At 47.2% G+C, this 20,789-nt stretch overlaps 1 pseudogene; it reads right to left on the bottom strand.

The window, feature by feature from the left end:
• The window catches only part of LOC105741317, a 32,970-nt pseudogene extending 14,904 nt beyond the window's left edge, over positions 1-18,066 (bottom strand).
• Between the last annotated feature and the right edge of the window lie 2,723 nt (positions 18,067-20,789).

Here is a 20,789-nt window from a genome sequence, read left to right as displayed (position 1 = left end):
AAATCATTTAAAAATCACATGTTCCCTAGCTACCACAGTGTTTTCTCACCATTTTATTATCCTTCAAGCATTTTACAAAGGGGGCTGTATGTGCGGTTCTTCCAAAAGCTTTCCTAGCGAGTCTGCTGCTCTCAGTCTGCAATACCTTATTAGACATCTCACTTTATTCACACAACCCTTGAATTTCAGTCTTAGGATGAACCCAGTTTTATAGGTGAGTAAACTGAGGCTTGGAGAGATTAGGTGATGGTGGAGCATGCTCACATGGATTCTAAACTGTCCCTTTTCTTTTACCCCTATTGTTCTCTCTAGAGGCAAGCAGGATTTTTTTTTTTTTTTGTACAAGGCAGGCATTCTTAAAGACAATGTGCTCATGAAGAAACAGATCGAGATGCAAGCATAGGGGTGGGTATGAAGGGGGGAAACTGGGCATTGTTGGGTTTGAACCAGGCTCTGACTCCCAGGCCACAGTAATGTCTCTTAGAGTTGGGGCCCTGCATGGGCTCATGAAACACTGAAAGGAATGGTATGGTGGCCTGGGAGGCTAGTGGCCCTGGAGTCAGGAGGTCATCACCCTGCCCTGCCCTGCCCTCAGTTTCTCACACCAGCCAAGGGGTCAAGGGGGAGGGGACTTTATGGCCAAGGGGATTTATGGCAGAGACAACAGTTCGTGCTCTGCACTGCCCGGCACAAGCCACCCAAGGAGCAGTTTAACACACACCCCACAGCCCCCAAATGGGGTTTCCAGCTGGAGCTCTGGGGCCCATCCCTTGGCTGGAGCCTGAAATGGCCCTACTGCCCATCTGTGCAGGAGCCCTATGGGGCTGGTCTGCTCCTGGGACCCTTCATGAGGCCCAGTAAAAGAGGGAGTGGCTTGGAGGGACCCTCAGTAGGGAACCAACCCCTCTCAAGAGCTCAGAGTAGGGGGAGGCCAGGATTCCATACAGAGGAGCAAGAGGTGGGATCTCTCTGCTTCCCCTATGGGGATATCTGTGGCACTGAGGCCTCGCAGCACCGGGAACATTGTCACATCCGCATTACTATGGTATAGTGTCTACTCTTAGCCTTCTGTGCCTTACCTGCCAACTACTCAGGTCTTCTCCCTTGCTCCATCAACTCAAAGTTTCTGCAAGACCTGCCAACCCTGTGTGCCCACATTGGAACTGTGTGCAGCTTCCCTCAACCCAGCTCCTTGCTTTTGGCCGTGGGCCCTCCACGGAGCCTATGTCTTAAGTCTGAAACATAAATTGACTTCTTCATCCTCTTCCAGTGACTCAGTCCTGCCAAGTCTAGAGCCCTCTATCTATTTTCCATCACTCACACCTGGTTCCAAGTGGCCTTCGTTCTCCTAGAAACATAAATTGAACCACATGATTCCCAGATCATGATTTCTCACACCTGTTCAGTTTGTCTGTGTGACCTAGTGTTGTACTTCTTAAACTGTGTGCCTGGTACAGCTGCAAGGGACCCCATGAAATCACTGACAAGGATGGCAAATGTTCCCCAAGAACCAATATGACTCAAGAATGCTGAAGGGAAAAATCCCAGTATTTTTATATTTAAAGAAATACAATTTTCGGTAGAATCAAATAAAGCCTCCCAGAAAGTTGTTTAAAGATTAGGTGAGTGGAGTAGATACTTTTGAAAGATGGTTGGTTTGGGATATTGTACACCTATGTATTATTCAGGGTTCACCTCATAAACACAAGAGTAGAATGTGGAGATAGAAATAGACATAGATATATAGATATAGATATAGATATAGATATATACATTTGTTTTTTTAAGAATGGGCATATGTGGTTGGGGATGCTGGCAAGTCCAAAATCTGCAGGGTAGCCTGGCAGCCTGGAGATCCAGACAAAAGCTGATACTACAGCAGGAGCCTAAAGGCGGTCTGGAGAATTCCTGTGTCCATAGGAGACCTCGGTCTATTTTTCCTTAAGCACTAAATTGATTGGAGCCTACTAATCCACCCACATGATGGAGGGTAATCAGTTTGATTCTGAGTCTTCTGTTCTAAATATTAATCATTTATAAAATAAAAACTTTCACAGCAACATCTGGACTAGGGTTGGACCAAATATCTGGGTACTGTGGTCTAGCCAAATTGACACATGAAATTAGTCATTACAGCATATATGTGGCTTGTTTTCAGTGCTGAGGACTGAATTCAGGGCTTTGCCAATGCTAGGCAAAGACTCTACCTCTGAGCTATACTCTCAGGCCTGTGGGTGTTTTTGTATAAATGTAATGTGATCACTGGGTGGCTGAATGGGAAGTGGGTGACTGGATGGGTGGCTGGGATGATGAAGAGTATGTGGTTGCTTATGTGTCTGGGTGGAAGGATGAATAGCTGACTTTCTGACTAGCTGGCTGAGTGGTTGGGTGGGTGGGTGGATGGATGGATGGATGGATGGATGAATGGATGGATGGATAGATGAATGGATGAATAAACCCTAGAACAATAGATAGAGTGGCTCACTGGATGATCAAGTGACTGGATATGTAAGATGTACACATGAACAGATGAAGCTGAGTGAACAAGTGGGTTGAGATGGACATTTGGGGTGTCTACAGATCCATGAAGAATTACTGAAGTTGGCAAGGTTTGTTTTATGGGAGGAGGAGTTGTTAGAAGAGAAGGAACATAGCACATATGGCTTATGTGATTTACACAATTTCCTTAATTTCTCTAAGCCTCCATTTCTTCACTCAAAAGAGGTAAAATAAAGTGGTACCTATGTGGCTGAGTGCTGTGCACATGGTGCCCAGAGAAGTAAGTTTTCTTAAAATGGCAAATCTCTGTATCACTCTGCCTTCTGGTTCCTTCCTTTGTACATTTGGTGGCATGGTTTTCAGGCAAAAGTTATACCTCGGGCTCCTCTGTGTTTTCCCACTCCAGCTTTAATAAAAATACATCTCTGACATTGTGAGTATGAGCCCCTGGCCCTTCCTTGGGCACAGGCTAGCTCTCCTCAATTTCTCTCATCCCAAAAGGACCACTGGCTGAACTTCTCACTGCAGATGGGATGATTTCTTGGTCCTCAAGGGACCAGAGACAACATCTGGCCTGGCTACTGCTTCTCCTTGAATCTTCTCGTGACATTCAAACTTGATGAAAAACACATTTGGTCTTCTTGGCAGCAGCAGCACTTTCTCCTTCAGTCAGGAAGATGGGAGACATAGAAGGCCACACACGTGCAACACACACACACACACACACACACACACACACACACCCCACATGTGTGTGTGAACAGAGTCTCTGCTGAGATTTTAGGTGGGAAGCAAGTTTGTGGTACAGCTTAGGGATTTGATTCACCTAGGTTCAAATCCTGAATTTGCCATCTTTGGACTATATTAATTTGGTGATACCTCTTTCCTTTCCTGAGACTCAGGGTCCTAACCTGTGACTGGGGCATAATATTGCCTACTTTACAAGACATTTATGAGAAAAAAAAGGAAACAATTTGGATAGAAGGTCTGATGTGGGGGGTGGGTGTTGGAGGGTCACCAAATACCAATTCTAATCCTCCCTGGAAAAAATTCCTGAAAAATAAAGACCTAATTTGTACCAATTAGGGTTTCACCTATGAATCTGGAGGCTGGGGGAGGGGGCAGAGAGTTGTCAGGAAAGGGATGGTGAATGAGTGGATTGATCTGCTCACTTGTTCACTAACTTGTTTCTTCTTTCTTTAATCATCTAAGACACGACTCACATACCATGAGCTGTATCTACTTAATGTGAACAAATTGATGAGTTCTGACAGCTGTATTTGGCCATGAAACCAGGCTGTGATCAGGACACAGACTATTTTCATCACCCCAAAGACTCTTTGGGGCCTTTTGCAGTCCATCCCTCCCTCCAACCTCTTCCCTAGGCAACCACTGATCTGCTTTCTGTCACTGAAAATTAGTTCTCGTACTCTGGAATTTCATATAAATAGCATCATATACGTTCTTCATGTCTGGCCCTTTTTGCCCAGCTTGCTCATTTGGAGCTACATCCATGCTGCTAAATGCATCAGTGATTTGTTCATATCACCTCATTCTACCTTTTATTTATCACTAATATCTTATTAGTTCATTCACGCCTCATTCAAATGCCTACTTGCTGTCTACAGATTTGTCCATTCATTTATTCACCCATTTCACACCCATATTAGTTTCCTTTTATGTCTGGAAGTTTACTTCAAGACCTACAGTACGTGTCTCAATCAGCGTCTCATAGAAAACCCTATATATGCTCTGTTTTTTCTGTGCACACCTATCTATAACAAAGTTTAATCTATAAATTTGTAACAGTAAGAGATGATCAACAATAACTAATAATAAAATAGAAAAAATATAATTTACTACAATAAAATTGCCAGCACTGCTACTCTTGTGCTTTGGGGTCATTATTAAGTAAAATAAGGATCACCTGAGCACCAGCCCTGTGATCCCATGTGATAGTCATCCTGATACCTGAGACAGCTCCTGGATGACTAATGAATGGGTAGCCTATACAGCATGTATACACAAGACAAAAGAATGATGGATATCCCACTCAGGATAGAGGGAGAGGCATTTGACTTCATCATACTACTCAGAACAGTGTATAGTGTAAAACTTAATTATTTATTTTTATAACTTTTCATTGACTAGTTTTGCACTATGGTGGACTGTAACCGAAACCATAAAAAGCTAAATCATGGATAGAGGAGGGACTATTATATTTACTGTGTTCCTGTTCTATTCCAGGTATAATTTTGACATAGTATTAGATCATATATTGTATATGCATACACGTATCAAATATACTGGGGATAAAGCAGTGAACAATGTAGAGAAGTACCGTAACTAAAAGATATTACCTTCTACTAGATAGAAACCAAGAAATGTGATGAATGACATGAAGAGAGACAAGGCAAGTAAGGAGGACAAATGTCTTTGGAGGTAGGTGATATTTTATATAATGTATCACCTACTTTACAGAAGGCTAGAAAAGATGTATTGGAGTCAGCACTGCAGATAGCCAGGGAAAGCATACAGAAAAAGAAAGTTCAAAAACCTTAATGTAGGTGTGTGCTGAGGATCTAGATGTAGGTTGTGTTAAAGATCTTGTAGTTGCATATTGAGAAATCTTAATCACAGGCATGTGTCAAGATGGCGTATCTGGAAGAAGTCTGGACTGAAGATACAAGTTTGGGAGTCCTCAGTATTCAGAGAGTACATACGTATAAGAAGTAAGACTGATGGGGGCCGGAGAGATGGCTCAGTGGATTAAGCACTTCCCTGGCAAGTGCAAGGGCCCAAGTTCAATTCCTGGTCCTGAAAATAAAAAAAAAAAAGTAAGACTGATGAATTCCATCCCTAAGGTGTTAGTGTAGAAGACAGTTTATGTCTAGGGACTGAGCCCTGAGTCTCTCCAATATTTGGGGGCAAAAGGATGGAGAGGAATTAGTCAATAATGCTCAGAAAGATTGCCCAGAGGTAGAGGGGAATGAGGAGAGAATGAGCTGGCTGATGAAGTTGATTTTGGGAGACAGAAGGTGGCCCTTTTGTCACATGGCTGCTACTGATGGATGGAGTGGAAGAGAGGTTGCAAACTTACTAGTGGGTCTGGCAGTGGGGGTGTTTAGGATTACAGAAATGCAGTAGTAATTGAAGAGTGACAATGGAGAGAAGAACAAGTGCAGAGGTGACCACAGAGTTTTGAAGCATTCAACTACAGAGGAGAAAGTAGGGTGACTGCTGATTGAGACGTGGAGGGATATTTGCAGTTGGATACTTTTAAGGTGAATAGAGTGGATAGCTCTGTACTAATAGGATTCACCTAGCATTTATTAAAGGCTTTCTCTTTTCATGAATTGAGCTACCTACCCCATTCTCCTTTTTCATCAACTTCATGGATTTTGTTTCTCCCTTTTTTTCAAAGTACTTATTTCCTTCAGAGGGTGGAGGATGCATGAGTGATCTGGAGAACCAGAGAGGAAGCTGGGAGAAGGAAACAGCCAGAGGGGTAATATTTTTACTAGTTGGAATGGCTTTTCCCTCCTTTGTCCCAGAAAAGGCCAGCCAACACAGGGAATAGAGCAGACTTGAGGCCTTCTGGGCCCCAGGTTGGACTGGGCAAGAATCTGCTGAGAGGGAGAGGGGGCTGGAGGAAGGAGATAATGGGGCTGGCTTTGGGAATGGAGTGAACATAGCACCTCCTCTGAGGTCACTTTCCTGGCCTGTGGAGCTCTGGCAAGCCCCTCCTCGGCCTGGTGTCTGCCAGCCTCACAGGCCTTAGGGATTGGGAAGGCTTAGAGCCAATAGCCAGGAGGGGCTTCCCTGCATTATGGCAGGATCCCACTCAGACCCCACTGCTTCTTTTGTCTTTGGGACCTGTTTGGGAGCATGAGTGTAGAGTTTGAGAGATATAGGCATGATTCTAATTCCATGACATTTTCAAGGGAAGACTGGGGTGGAGAGTTGGCCCTGCTTTGTTTGGGAATTTCCTGGGTTTAGCCCTGGACGTCACATGTCCTGGGAAACTCCCCAGTCCCAGACACACCAGGTTGGTGGGTTACCCCAGCAGTAAGCAATGGTTGTGCCTGAGAGAAACTCCAGGACTGTGATTCGGGTAGCCCTAGAAGAGGCAGTGTAGCTGAATGGGTAAGAGCAGGGATGGCCTTCCTTGCTTCCCCACAAACCAAAAGTCCTGGGCACATAATTTAACAGGACTGGCCCTTGGTGCACTCCCTAAGGTGGCTCCTATCTTACCTAGTTTTTGTGAAGATTATACACAAAGCATGTGAAACTGCCCGACTGATGCTAAGTACTTGATAGAACAGTGTTCCTCTCAGTGCCTGTAGTAGGGGCCTGAGGACACAGCATGTCTACTTATTGATTGAATCTTTTGAAAGAATGAATGATTCTAATAAGAATATGTACACAATGCTAATGTTAGCCAGTCAGGGGGAAGAAAGACTGATCCTTTTTAATGGAAGTTAGAGGCAACTTTACAGAGAAAGTAACGCTTGAGTTGCACGTTGCTGTCTGGATAGGAGTTTTACAGTTAGACGAGAGTGAGGGAGGGGTAGCCATGGCAGAGGGAGTAGCCTGTACAGAGACGTGAGAACTCAGGATTACACTGCTTCTCTTGCACCCCAAGCAAAGCTGGTTTTAGACACAGCTCAACATCTCGATTAACAAAGAACCAGTCTCACTGGAATCCATCTTCCTGTGCCCATGATTGTACATGCACTTTGTCCCTGGCCCAGTTTATTTTTCAATTCTGTACCTCACGTCTGGCTCAGTCTCTAGCACACAGCAAATGCCCCCCAAATATGTGCTCATCGTCTGCTCTGTATGTGCTGCTGTGCTGGGTGCTTTATGTGCACCATCTCATTTACCTTCATTGTTACGATCTCATTTTAGTGCTGAGAAAACTGAGGTGTGAAATCAGTGAGCTGCTAGAGTGCAGGCCAAGAGCTCACCAGGGAAAGAGCTGGCATTCAAACCCAGGAAAGCTGCCTCCAGACTCAGCTCGTAACCACGCCTTCACTTATTCCCTTAGTTCTTGGCAAATAGTACTTCTGACTAGTTTTAAGAGCAGGAAGACATTACTTGAACTCTAGGATCTCTGTTTCTGGCTGGTGGGAAGGTAACTCTGTCAACTGAACTCAATCCAGAAGTTGGGACCTTGTTGCTACACTGGGGGAAGCCAATTGCCACAGAGGTCAGGCACAGAGCTGCAGTGTGATCCCTAGCAAGTTCCTGTCTTGTTTTCCCCTCTTGGGTACTACTGGGAGAATTCCATTAGTCAACTCAAATAAGGCATTTTTTTCTCAGAGCCCAGCACACAGCAAGCACCAATTCATGCAGCTGCTGTTATGACTAACTTCATAGGACCTTATGCAGCCATCAGCCAGTACAGAGCTGGCCTGGAAGGACACATGACCCTTCCCTAGAGGACCTCAGAGACCAGTGGGAGAAGATGACCAAATGGCTGGGAAGAGCAGGCTGTGCTTGTTCCTGTCTTTGGGGGTCCCTGACATGTGGGTTTTCCATAGATCAGCAAGCAGTAGGGGCACATCTGGAGAGCGGAAAGGCAAGTGGTTGAAGACCAAGATCTGAAGCTCAATACGGACAGAGAAGGTAGCTCCCTAAATGGGGCAAGTGGGGGTCTTGACAACCCTGGCCGGGGGTGGGGATGAGGCAGTAGGAACCCAGAGGGTGAGGAAAGGGTTTGAAGAGGAAGACAGGAGCAGCCCCAAGTGGTACTAGAAGGCCACGTTGTCAAGACTGACAAGTGGCCTCAGGATTTGGCAGTGTGACTGGCAGAGAAGCCTCTTCCAAGAGTGGGGGGTTGCAAGTTTGAAGCTGGTTAAAGAATTAGAGGGGGGCGGTAGCAGGGAGAATGAAGACAATTCTGAGAAATTTAGCTGCAGCAGAATGAAGGCATTTTCTGTTTTGTTTTACCACAAGAAAGAATTGAATACAAAAAATTACAGTGGGAGAGACCCTGCAGAAGATAAATGGGGACTCAGGAGAGAGTCAAGGGGACTATAACTGATGAGGAAAGTGCTTAGGCTGGGGGTAGCCATGTATGGCAGCAGGGCCACCATCTGCACAATGGAGGAGAACAGAGGCATAGGGAGGGGGTGGAGAATAAGTAATGGTGACATTGGTGGCCATGGGATCTGGGCTACAGAAGAGGAACTGGAATGAATACAGTGGAGAAAGATGTGGTTAGAACTACTGGGCACAGCATGGTGTGTGAAGCACAAAGACTGGAGAAGCAGAGCTCTTGGTGACGGGAGGCAGTGCAGCTTCTGTGAGGACAAGTTGTGGTGGTTGGTTTGGAGTAGAGCAGGAACACTGGCTATGAGGACAGCCAGGGAAGAGAGGGCCAGGGTGTTGGTGGGGGTGTTTGTGCTGGTGTAGAAGTGGCCCAGAGCAAGAGTGAGAGGCAGGCTGGGGAGGTTGTCCTCAGAAGTGACCAGATGCTATGGGTTAGTAACCTAGGGACCTCAGAACAGCCTAGGCCCCTAGTGACTTTGGAAGAGGATGAGGGCAACATTGGACAGAAAGTGACCATGGGGAACAAGGGCTTACCACCTCTCCTTTCTTCCTTGATGTATGAAGGCAAGGAGGGATTGTGTTCTCTGTAAGAGGCAGCTTCCAAGAGGCTAGATGAGGCTTTTTTGGGCAGAGGGACTGTGCATGTGGGAGAGGGTGCTGCTGATGGAGTTGAGGCTCTGCAGGGGCCACAGGACAGTTCTGGAGAAGAGGAGAGAGGGGGGCTGGGCAGAGTGTGATGTTTCTGGAATGATGATTGGGAATGGATGCTTTGCTGAGGGCCTGTCTGTGTTCACATGGATCCAACATGAGTCGGGGAGACCTGCAAATGGGATCCAAGGTAGTGTGGTGGGCATGGGGGCCTTTTGCCACCCCCTGGGAGAGAGCCTGACTTCTTGGAGCTGGGCTCCCTAGGCCTGGTCCCAGCTGGCTCTGGGAGGAACCATCCCCTTCCCACCCCATGACCCCTGGGTCAGGGGCCTTCTCCTTGGGAGCTGGGAGTTTGTGGCTGGCCCAGTCTGCTGCTTGGAGGGGAGGCCCCTGCCTTGAGTGGCTCTTTCACACCCCAAGGAAAAACAAGCCCATCTGTACCATCCAAACGGTGTGAGGTGGAGGCTTGGCAAACGGGCAGTGGGGAGGAGCCATGGCTTCCCACTGAGACCGGTGGGAAGGCTCAGGCTGGCCTGGGATATTGTCCCCTCCCTGGGTGGGGCCTCCTCAGGGCCCCTGAGAGCAGTGCAGGCTGGGAATAGCTTGGAAGCACCTGGAGGAGCTGGAAGCCCCCAGGACTTTTTTGCTGCTCCAGCCTGGTCGAGCATGAGCACTGTGTAGCCAGTCAGGTGACCTCGGTCAGGAGCCCCTCTCCAGGACTCCTGTGCAGCTGGCAGCTGTCACAGCTCCCCACTTTAGGCCTCAGTTTCCTGAACCTCACTGCTGGTGTGGGTGGGCTAGGACGCTCTTTCTGGCCGGTCAGGGTGTGTAGGGCCTCCCAGGGCAGGCAGGCAGAGGAAGAGCCAGGCACAGGGCCTGCCTGAGCTTGGAGCTCTGGGCACCAAATCCAGCTCAAGTTCCATTCCTGAATATCAATGAGCAGGCCTAGGAATGTCTGCCTCACAGCTGGCTGCAGGGTGGAGGGGAGGGAAGGGAAAGGGAGGGCAGCAAGGAAATAGCCGGCAGGCCCTCCTGGACCCACTTGCAGGTGACTGTAGGCAGAGCTTGTCAACACAGACAGATGGGCAGGACCAGAGGCCTGGGGGCTGGGGGAGGTAGAAGACCAGGACAAGACAAACTTTCCTGAGGCCACAGTCCTGCCCTGCTCCCTTCTGTGTCCCCTAAACCAACTCCAACATTATGCATCTGCTGTCCAGTGACTTACTCACCTTGTACTCTGGGAGGAGGCAGAGCAAGATTCCCCACCCAGGACTCTTGAGCTCTAACCCTTGACCTGTGCACTGTGTTTCCCTAGGGTTGGCAGACTGCACCTGTGGATGGCTTGCAGGCTTTGGAGCTGACCGCCACTTTCATTCTGTAAGAGTTGAGGCCTGTGGCCAGCTGGTTCTGGATGCTGGGGATACATCTGTATGCAGGGCAGGGAGGTTTCAGAAATCCAAGAGAAAAACTATTATCAGCGTGAACCCCTACTGCACCCCTGAGAAAGCTCATCTCAAGAGTGACTCCATGCACTCAGTAGAGTGAAAGCCTTCTGAGAGGCAGGATATCAGGAACCTGCTTGCGAATGTACTGGATCCTGGATAGAAGAGGGAGAGGGCAGATGTGAAGACTATTTGGGAAGGTTTCTGCAGCACTGGGCTTACAGACCATTGTGGGAGATGGCACAGTACTGAGGTCATCATGGCTTCGAACACTGGGATAGAGTTGGGAAAATCCAGGGAGGAAGAAAGGCTCAGAGGTGGGCTTTGGAGGAGGAACGAGAACTCCACAAGGGATTAAAGTAGAAAAGGGCCTTCTGGGTAGAAGGGACACAGAACATTTGCAAAGACCTTGCAGTGTGCTATGGCATTGTGGGCTTGCCCACAGGTGCTTGCGGCTGTGAGATGGGCCTCAGCCTTAGGCAGGGATGTGCTGTATGCCAAAAGGTGGAGTGGGCACTTAAGGGGACCTTTGCTCAACCTGAGGAATGTTTCACTCTATTCCCTGGCCTAGAAAACCCTTACAGATGTGTTTAATTGTATCTGGTGAGCTTATCAGGGCTGCCTACAAAGACAGGGAGTGTTGGGGGCTGATTGACTTGCACTCCAAGGGCACAAGGGCTGTTGGGTTACCATCTGCGGAGAGTGAACTGCAATGCTCCCCTCAAGGCCAGGGACCCTGGGTAGCTGGGGGCCCAATTTGCTTGGGCACAACACAGAGTAGGAAACCCTTCCTGCCCAGTGCAAGCTCAACTCCACAGCCCAAAGCTGAGTGACTGTGACAAGCCCCTTCTTCCCGTGTCTCCACATCTCTGTAGGGTCAGGGATGCTCTCCAACTTCTTCATCCTGATGTCTCTGGCTGGCTACAAAGAAGAAAACTGGTGAAATAGATTTAATTAGCAATAGTTGCCAATTCAGATCTTCTTGTCCCTCTGTGGGGTGGTTGGGATGGGGAGGCTGAGACTGTGTGAGCCAGTTGTCATGGTTCCACTATTAAGCCCTTTTCTGGGGAAGGCTGCATACCATGAAGCTGGCCTCTGGAGAAGGATGGAATTCAGGCCTGAGGTGGGGTGATGAGGAAGATTGGGCCCCTCATCCTTGCTATACAGGGAGAATGGATTTATGTTTTAGTTATGGATTCATCCATTCATTCATCCCCTTATCTATCCATTTACCTTATGACTAATTGTTGAACACAGTCTAGCTGTGTGATTAATAGTGGGGTAGAATGCTAGGCACAGATGTTAGAATGGTTCGAATGAGTCCCTCAAATTTCATGTGTCAGAAACTTAATCCCCAGATCCATGTGTTAATGGTATTTGGAGGTGGCACATTGGGGAAGTGATTAATCCATTCACAGATTAATGGATTAACAGGTTGTTGAGTGAGTGGCTTTGTTATCAAGCAAGTTTTCTCTGGCATGCTTGCTCTAGCTGCTGTGTCATGCCTCGTGCCTGTGGCCATGTTGTAGTGTAGTAAAAAGTTGCTAGTCTGAGCAGATCCTAGTGCCATGCTTTTGGATGACCCAGCCTCCAGAACGCAACCAAATACCCTATGTTTTATAAGCCTCTATCCTTTAAGAATTATCCATTCTGCGGTTTTCAGTTACAGCAAAAGAAAGCTGACTATCAATCCATTATCAACCGGGGAACTCCTGTTTTTGGTGTGCCTGGGAAGCCACTTTATCTTTGTGAGCCTCAGGTTCCTCAGCTCTATGAGGGGCTTTAATGATCAGCACTTGCAGTGCTTCTTTGAGTTGCATGAGAAGAAGATGGAAGGAGAACACCCAGCCTGCCCATGGGAATGAGCTTTGGTATGGTTGATCATGCCTCAGCCCCCAGAACATGGCACAGGGGCAGGGCCTGTCATGGGAGTAGAAGAAACAGGGCAAGGGTGGCCACATTCCTACCATGTGACAGTCCCACATTATCTCAGCACCCCTCATTTGTAAATCAGCAGTAATAATTTCTACCTTGCAGGCTTGGGTTGAACGTGAAAGGAATAAATAGATGCAGTCTAAGAGTGGTATGTCGGATGGACACACTGAACCTTTGTCCCCTGCGTTCTTTGCTCTGGGTGGGTACTGAGTGCATCTGGATTGCCAAGGGCTGTGAAAGGGGAATTGAGAAGGATCTGCAACAGGCACGGGAGCCTCTCCCTTCATCATCGAATCATCTGGAAAGTCCTCTGCAGGGTGCTTGTGATTGATGATGGACAAGACAGGTGAAATCTTGGCTCTCCCAAAGCCTCTAAATGGGGACAGTGAAGGGGTGCAGAATACTGGATATATGGGCCAATTTATTGTAGGTGCTGTGCAGCACAGAAACTGTGGCAGAGGCCAGAGGGCACTGCTTGACATGGGGGAGTCAGGGAGCTTCTTGAAGGAGGTGTGGCCTGTGATGGTGGGCTTAAGAAGGAAAAGGAGTCAGTTGCTCAAAAGTTGGGCAAAGAGACACCTCCAGCAAAGCAAAGAACCTTGGGGTTGCAGACCTTGGAGGCTTGAGAAAGCAAAGGAAGTTCTGCTCTCAGAGGCTGTCATGTGTAGTAGGAAGAGGAGATGTTAACTGGAAAGTCAGGCGGAGGTCAGATCAGACAGAGAGATTGGTTTAAGTGGATGACAATGACTCCTCTTTCCCAGTGGGGAGACTGAGGTCTCAGAGAGGGTAAACCACCTGCCCCAGTCAAGTTGGCCAGGGGTGGAGCCTAGGTGGGTCTCTGTGCCAGACTCCAAGAGGAGGCAAGGGGCAAATCCCTCCTGAGGGGAGGGCAGGATGGCCAGCCTAGCAGAGAGAACATCGTGTCTGTGGGTGAGAGTCAGAGGAGGCAGCAGCCTAAACACACGGCAGACCCCGGCCAGCCCCGGCTGCCAGCACAACTGCTTGTGTGGCTGCCAAGGAGCCAGATGCCGCTTCTGGAAAAAATATCTTCCTGGCTTGGCACTCCCTGGCTGGCCTGCCTGCCATGCAAGGGGTGGAGGGGGCTGTCGAGTGTGGGCCGCCGCTCAGCACCCCAGAACAGTGCTGCTGTGCCTTTGAAGCCGGGGCAAGGAACAAGGGAGGGGGCAGGGAGGATGCTAGCAAAATATTTTTGCTAAAAATATTCTGGTCCAGGAGAAGATCTTTTTTCTTCTTCTTTTTTTTTCCCCTACTCTTGCTGGAAAACTGAAGTCTTATTAAAACAACACCAGAATATTTCATGTTGATATCAATTAGGCAAAGGAGAAGGAATCTTAAATTTTCCTCCCTGCCAGTTTCACATAAAAGAAATATTCTCCCAGAGGCCAAAGGATGAAGGTTTTTAGTTCTTTTCCCCCGCTCTTTGCACAAAATTCCTGTGATGTGGATGGAAAGTTCTTCATGTCTGAGAGTTTCCTGAGAAGTTGGGGCTCTGGAGTTTGAGGCCAAGTTCTCCCCCTAAACTGGGTGGGGCAGGGCAGGTGGCTGATCCCCTGAGAAGGGCCCTCTGAATCTGTCAGGGAGGGACACAGCAGGCCTGCCCTGCACAGAGGCCTAGCCAGCCTGACCTGTACTCTCTGTCAGACACTGGCCAGCTGGACCACTCCACCCATGGCCAGGAGATTGACAGATATAGACAGAGGGTTTGGCCTGGACCTCTGTCTCCTTTCATCAAAGCTCCACAGAGTCAAGGCAAGGAGTCACTATGAGGTGCCAGGCGTGGCTGATGTCCTTCTCTTTGATATAGGCCTTTTGTAATCATGGTGGCAGTACCATTTCTGCATACCTACTCTGTGCTAGGCATTTTAATGCATACATGAACCTAATATCTCATTCAGGCCTCATAATGGTCTCGAGAGAGGAGGATTGTATTATTTTCAACCTCCTCCTTCCTCCCTCCCTGGAGAAAACAGGAGCTTAGTGTCACACAGGTCATAAGCTCCAATGGTGAGGTCTAGACTCAAGTCCTCTAGTACCATGTGTACGGTCTGTCCTCTGTTACAACTTATCTCACAGATGGCCTGATGACTCACAGTTGGGCCTTCTACTATGCTCAGTAAGTGGGGCTCTCCCATCCTTAGTTTTACTCAATCTTCTACCACTAACAGTGCCCTCAGCAATATTTTCCCTCTATCCCAGCTTCTGAATTTTCCTTATTTAAAAATTAATTAATTCCATCCGTTTATTTCTTCTTCCAATCAGCCATCTATCCATCCATCCATCCATCCATCCATCCATCCATCCATCCATCCATCCATCCAATGATTTACTCTTTTGCTTGACTATTTATCATCTACCTACCTTCTTTTATCTCTGCACACACCTTTCATCCACTTACCCACCTGCTCTTCTATCCATCAGTCCCATGTTTACTAAGTGCCAAGGACCAGAGGTGCAGAAATGATGAGCTTAAATCCCATTCAGAGTCATCGAAGATTAGAGATGGACTATAATCTTAAAAAGTATGGTGTGTCAGGGTAGCCGAGCAGTCTAAAGCGTTGTGTTTAGAAAGGATGTAACCCTACCCTGATCTCATATCCCCCCAGTGAGATAAAGTATCTTCATATTACAGATGAGGAAACTATAGGACACGGAAAGCATGAGATTGCTGAGAAATTGTGTGTTGTCCAAAGACTGAAAGTCTGTAAGTCCAATCAGACCTGGGTATTAGTGCTAGTTCTTTTCCTTCCTAGTTGAGTGAATTTATGCAAGTCACTGAAGCCCTGAGGGAATGGGAGAGCTGTGAGGTCACAGAGGGTTGAAAGCCATATAGGGCACTATAGGCTGCTGTGAAGAACTGGCGTCTCTTGTCAGACAGGCGCCATAGCAGTTTTGAGCAGAGGAGGCATGGGATCTTATTTATATTTTACAAAGACCACTCTGAGTCTTTTATGAGAACTATCCCATCAGGAAGCAGAGGTAAAGCAGGGCAGGCCATCTGTCAGGCAGGCCAAAGAAGTCATTTTGATAGTTCAAATAATAGACACGGTGATTTGGGAACCATCAGGACACTGTGTTGGGGAGAAAAAGAGGCATCAAAGATGACATCTTTGTTTTATTCCTGAACAACAGGAAGAACAGAGTTGCCACCATGTGACGGGGAAGTTTGTGTGTGAGCTGGGTCAAGGGTTAAATGAGGAGTTCACATTTGAACAGACTGAGACTGTGATGCCTAGTAGGTATCTTTGGTGGTGTACTGAGTGCACAGTATCCTAGCCTAGCCTAGCCTAGCCTAGCCTAGCCTAGCCTAGCCTAGCCCAGCCCAGCCCAGCCCAGCCCAGCCCAGCCCATCCCATCCCATCCCACCCCACCCCACCCCACTCTACCCTACCCCACTCTATTGTACTCTATTATTTTTTGATATATTTTTTTTTTGCTACATAGTTCAGACTCATAGTGATCCTCCTGTCTCAGCCTCCCCAGCGCTGGGATTACAGGTATGCGTCACCACACTGGATTCCATGCATAGTTGAATATAGTCTCAGATCATTTTCAGGTTTGGGCTGGAGGTATAAATCTGGAAGTCAGAGGTATACATATTTGAGTGGTGTTTCAAACTTCAAGATTGGATAAAATAGTGATTGAGGACAGGGAAGAGAAGAGGACACTGGGCTGAGGCTAGGGTTCCTCATCACTAAGAGATGTTAGTGAGGCCTCAGGGCAAAGACATGACACAAACGTGGTCACTGCCTTCAGAGCATGTGTTCCCTAAAGAGGCAATAGACACAGAAGGGACCAGTGAGTTCATGCCCAAACAGCTTTGGGACAAGATCAGACCCAGGGTTATGGGAGCCCAGATTTAATACCTTAGCTGACCCAGAAGACCCATCAGCCTAGCCTGAACCTATTCTCTTACAAACAGAAAGAACAGGTCGGTGGTGTTCAGACTTGGAGTTTGGAAGTTCATGTTATTTCTCCTCTTCCTTATCAGGTAAGTATTCAAAAGACCCTTGTTTTAGAAATGAAGAAACTTAGACTTAGAGGGAGCCACTGGCCCCAGGCCCAACTTAGAAGACCATGTACTTGCCATAAGGAAGAGAGAGATTGCTGAGGAAAGAGTTGTGAGATCTTCACATTAGGACCTGGCGTTCACACCTGAGAGAGCCGCCTGGTCAGGCCTGTCAGTGTCCACACTGCGATCTCTCAGGGGTCATCACAGAGGTATATGGGCTGGGCAGGAAAGTACAACTTCTTGTAAGGGACAGCTGCCCCTCAGCCCAGCCAGTTGTGGCCCTGCGGAAATGTGGGCTAGATCTGGTTTCTAAAGAGAAGCCGAAAATCTGGATTTTTATGTGAAATTTCCCACTTTTTAAAACAGTGTTGAGTCCAAACAAAACATGTGTGCCTGTTGAGTTGACCTCACGGCCACTGGCTGCAGACTTTAAAGTCTTTTGGGCTGGTGGTTCAAAGAAGGGCTTTAGGGTCGCACACACTGGATTCGAATCTCCCATTTCTACTGACTGGCTCTGTGACCGTGGGTAGGCAACTGCACTGCCCTGCGCCTGAGCTTCTAGTCTGTTGATCATCCTGGTCTCAGGGCTGTGTGGGCATCATGCCAGACAATGTATATAATGCAAGTAGGCCAGTGCCAGGCAGCCCTCAATGGCTGGATAAACGGTAGTGAGAGTGAGGAGGGTGTGTGTGTGTGTGTGTGTGTGTGTGTGCGCGTGCGCATGCTAGAGTTAGGGAGGATGGGGTGGGCAGGCCAGGTTTGGGCCAGTAAGAGATTTTCACTGTCTTCACATTCCTGTCCTGGCCTTACCTGGTGACTTCTGAGAGGAAGATACCCACCCGTGGGATTCTTCACAGACCTGTACCCTCTGCCACCCCTCCCCTCCCTAACTTCTTGTTCAAGCATTTCCCAAGGTTCCCTTACGGTGGCCCTGGGCAGACCTCAGACCCTGAGCTTCCTCCTCAGCCTTGTCACCCTCTCCTGCCACCTCTCCCTGTCCAGAAGAGTCCAGGGGATGCCTGGATTCCTGTGGGATGTTTTCCACATTTCAGGAAACCCACCGTGGTTTGGGTTCTGTGGTAAAGGGCTTGGCAGGGGCTCAGCTTGGTGGCAAGGCTGATAGCCAGGAGGGGCTGGAGTCAAGGAGACGTTCACTGAGTGCCCACTGTGAACCAGGTCCCTGGGGATTCACAGATGCTTGCAACAGTCCCAGGCCATCCAAGAGCTTTAAAAGCTTGTTATGAATGCAGACTTGTAACCTGAGAAGTTAAAAACAGGTCTTAAAACCAAAGACTTTGCCCCTCTGGCCAGTAGCCTTCCTTCCTCCAGCTTCTTCCTACCCCCTTTGTCCCATTTGATGCTAGATTTGTCTTTGTCCATCATGGAAATCTCCTGGACCCGCCCATGTCTTTCCATTTCATCATCCAAGTCTTGTGGGCCCCCATCTTCCCGCATGGGTGGCAGCAGCTGTCACCTCCCTGACTCCTCCTCCAGCCTCCTCAGTGCTCCCTAGGGGGTCCAAGTGCTCTTCTCGCCTTCCCGCCCCAAGTCCTCAGTGACCTCATGATCACAGCTGAGCCCCTCCTTGGCTGCCAGGCCTTTCAGGATCCGTGTGCCCTTCTCACCACAATTTATCCCGCACTTCCCTTCTTTCTCTGCATTTTGTACTGGTCTTGCACTTTTTATCTTTGAAATTGAACTCAGGGCTGAGCTGCAACCTCAGTTCCCTTTTTAAAGCTTTTATTTTTCAATTTTGAGACAGGGTCTTGCAAAGTGGTTACATTGTCCTGGCTGGGTCTGAATTTAGCCTCCTAGAGTGCCAGGGTTCCAGGTGTGCGCCACCGTGTCTGGTGTCTTGACAGTTGTTGCTGCAGGGGTTCTTCTCCTCTCAGTGTTGGTCTTTTGCACACACAGCTCTCCTCTTAGATTGCGTTCCCCCACCACATTCTCCAAGCGTGCTTCTTGGCATTCTTCAGGGCTCTGTGCAAATGTCACTTCCTCCCAGAAGCTCACCCTGCTCACTGCATGCTGGATTAGAGGTATTTGTTCTCTGTTCCCAGTGCTTTACTAAGGGGAATCCCAAAGATAATCCTAAAACTAATGCTGATTTTAATGTCAACACTCATTTCCATTCTAACAGTAATGACCACTCCTATTAATAGCAGGCACCTGTAGAAGGCGCACCATTTGGAGCCTTTGATACACACTAATTCATTTCAGTCTCTTAATACCCTCCAGTGTGGGAACTACTATGGTTTGCCCTTAGCAGGTGAAAAATCAGAGGTACAGAGAGGTAGAGGACAGTAAATGTTGATGACTAGAACTGTTAAACTTCACATATGAGCCCATGCTGTGAAAAAGCTGTTTGTTTTCTGATCTTTGCAGCACCAGACCCTAAACTCCAGAAGGACAACTCCTGGACTGCTCCTGGACTGCTTTGTCTATGGCTAGGTCACAGAACAGTGTGTGGTGCACCCTGGATGCTTGATAAATGCCTGATGATTGAAGGAAGACATGCTCAATTGATTGGAAAATTCCAGAACTGCCTGGGTGCAGAGAGTTGGATCAAGTAGCTTACTGCAGAATTGTACTGTTTAGGTCTAGCTTAGTTCAGGGTATGTGCTGCGTGGATAAGGGCAACTCATCAAGGGGGAAGTGGGGTAGAATTCATAACCCCCCTACATAGTTGACAGTTGTTGTCTTATTATTGATTGATTTATCATGTTATTAATGTCCAGCGTGGCAAAGAGGATATGCTTAGTAGATAAGCAGTAAGGAAGGGGGCACCTGGCCACAACCTAGGGGACCTGTCTGGCCATTTTACAAATGACAATGAGCCTCCAGGAAGGAGTGGTGGGTCTTCCCACCACCCAGCCAGCAGGCACAGGAGTGGACATTTACACTCAAAAGGCTAGTTCTCTTGAGGGCTGCATCCTCTATCCACCTATCACCAAACTCATAGAGAAATTGTATCTATCAAATTCACATTTCTTTTGCAATGAGAACATTTCATCTTCTTTGAAATAAAAAAAAAATCTGACTCAGGCATCCTTTTCTATTTTATTAATTGAGTAGCATTTCTAGATTTTTATTAGGCATTAAGCTGATGGTGCTCCACGGAGGTTCGTTAGACTTCCCCACATAGTGTACCTTTGCCTTCTCCTCTTCATGCTGAGATTTGCTGGCCTTGGTACAGAGTGTGGATTTCTAGGGTCCTGGGCTGGACTGCCTCAGTCCCTCCTAGCAGAGGGAGGCAGGATCACTTTAGGGAGAGGGAAGCCAGGGAGGACAAAAAGCTGAGCAAAATGTGCTTAGTTCTTTGCCCTGTGTGATTCATGATGCAGCTGCAAAGCTAGGCCACATCTTTGTCCTTTATTGTCTGTCAGAAAATACGCTTTGCTTGCTTTTTTTTTTTTTTTTTTCCACTACAAGACTCTAAGGAAGCGCTGGCTAAGGGGTATGAAAACATACCCAAATCACTAAGTTTTTGCTGCCCCCAACCAAAATTTTTACATTTTGGGTGATTTTTTTATGTCATTTTTGGGTCAGTTTAATTCTTACATTTACAAGATTTGGATTCTATTACATATGTGGCTTCATCCCTGATTTTTCTTCATTTAATATTATATGAGAAGTATCTTACATGTTTTTGTTTTTATTGATACTATACACACATTATTGTAAATTTCTGTGATATTATTTTAAGTGAATAGATTGTTATCTACATAATCATTGCAATATTGTTGAAGATTTAAGCTGTTATAATTTTTCTTTTATTGTTAGATGTTTGCCGTTTATAAACTATTAAAAGCAAAAAAATAAAGTAAAATAAAAATAAAAGCAATTAAAATTTTATGTCTTTTTAAAAAAGGAATGTTTTCCTGAGATAGGTGCCAGGCATTAAGAACTGGGTCACAGTCTTGAATACTCTGAAAAGATTCTGATATGTATTGTTAATTTTACATATTTATACATGAATATTAAAAATTTCCACGTAACTTCACCCTCATCAGCATGATATAACATACTTTTAAAACAAACTTGTTTATTTGGCAAAAGAGAAGTAACAAAAAATATGTCCTCCTTATTTTATTTTTTTTTGCGGAACCGGGGATCGAACTCAGGCCCTTGTGCTTGCCAGGGAAGCGCTTATTCCACTGAGCCATCTCTCTGGCCCC

The sequence above is a fragment of the Octodon degus genome, unplaced genomic scaffold (genome assembly GCF_000260255.1).
Source record: "Octodon degus isolate 3935 unplaced genomic scaffold, OctDeg1.0 scaffold00425, whole genome shotgun sequence".
In the NCBI taxonomy this organism is placed as follows: Eukaryota; Metazoa; Chordata; class Mammalia; order Rodentia; family Octodontidae; genus Octodon; species Octodon degus.
Note: the sequence above shows the minus strand (reverse complement) of the source record. Positions and strands in the feature narration are given on the sequence as shown.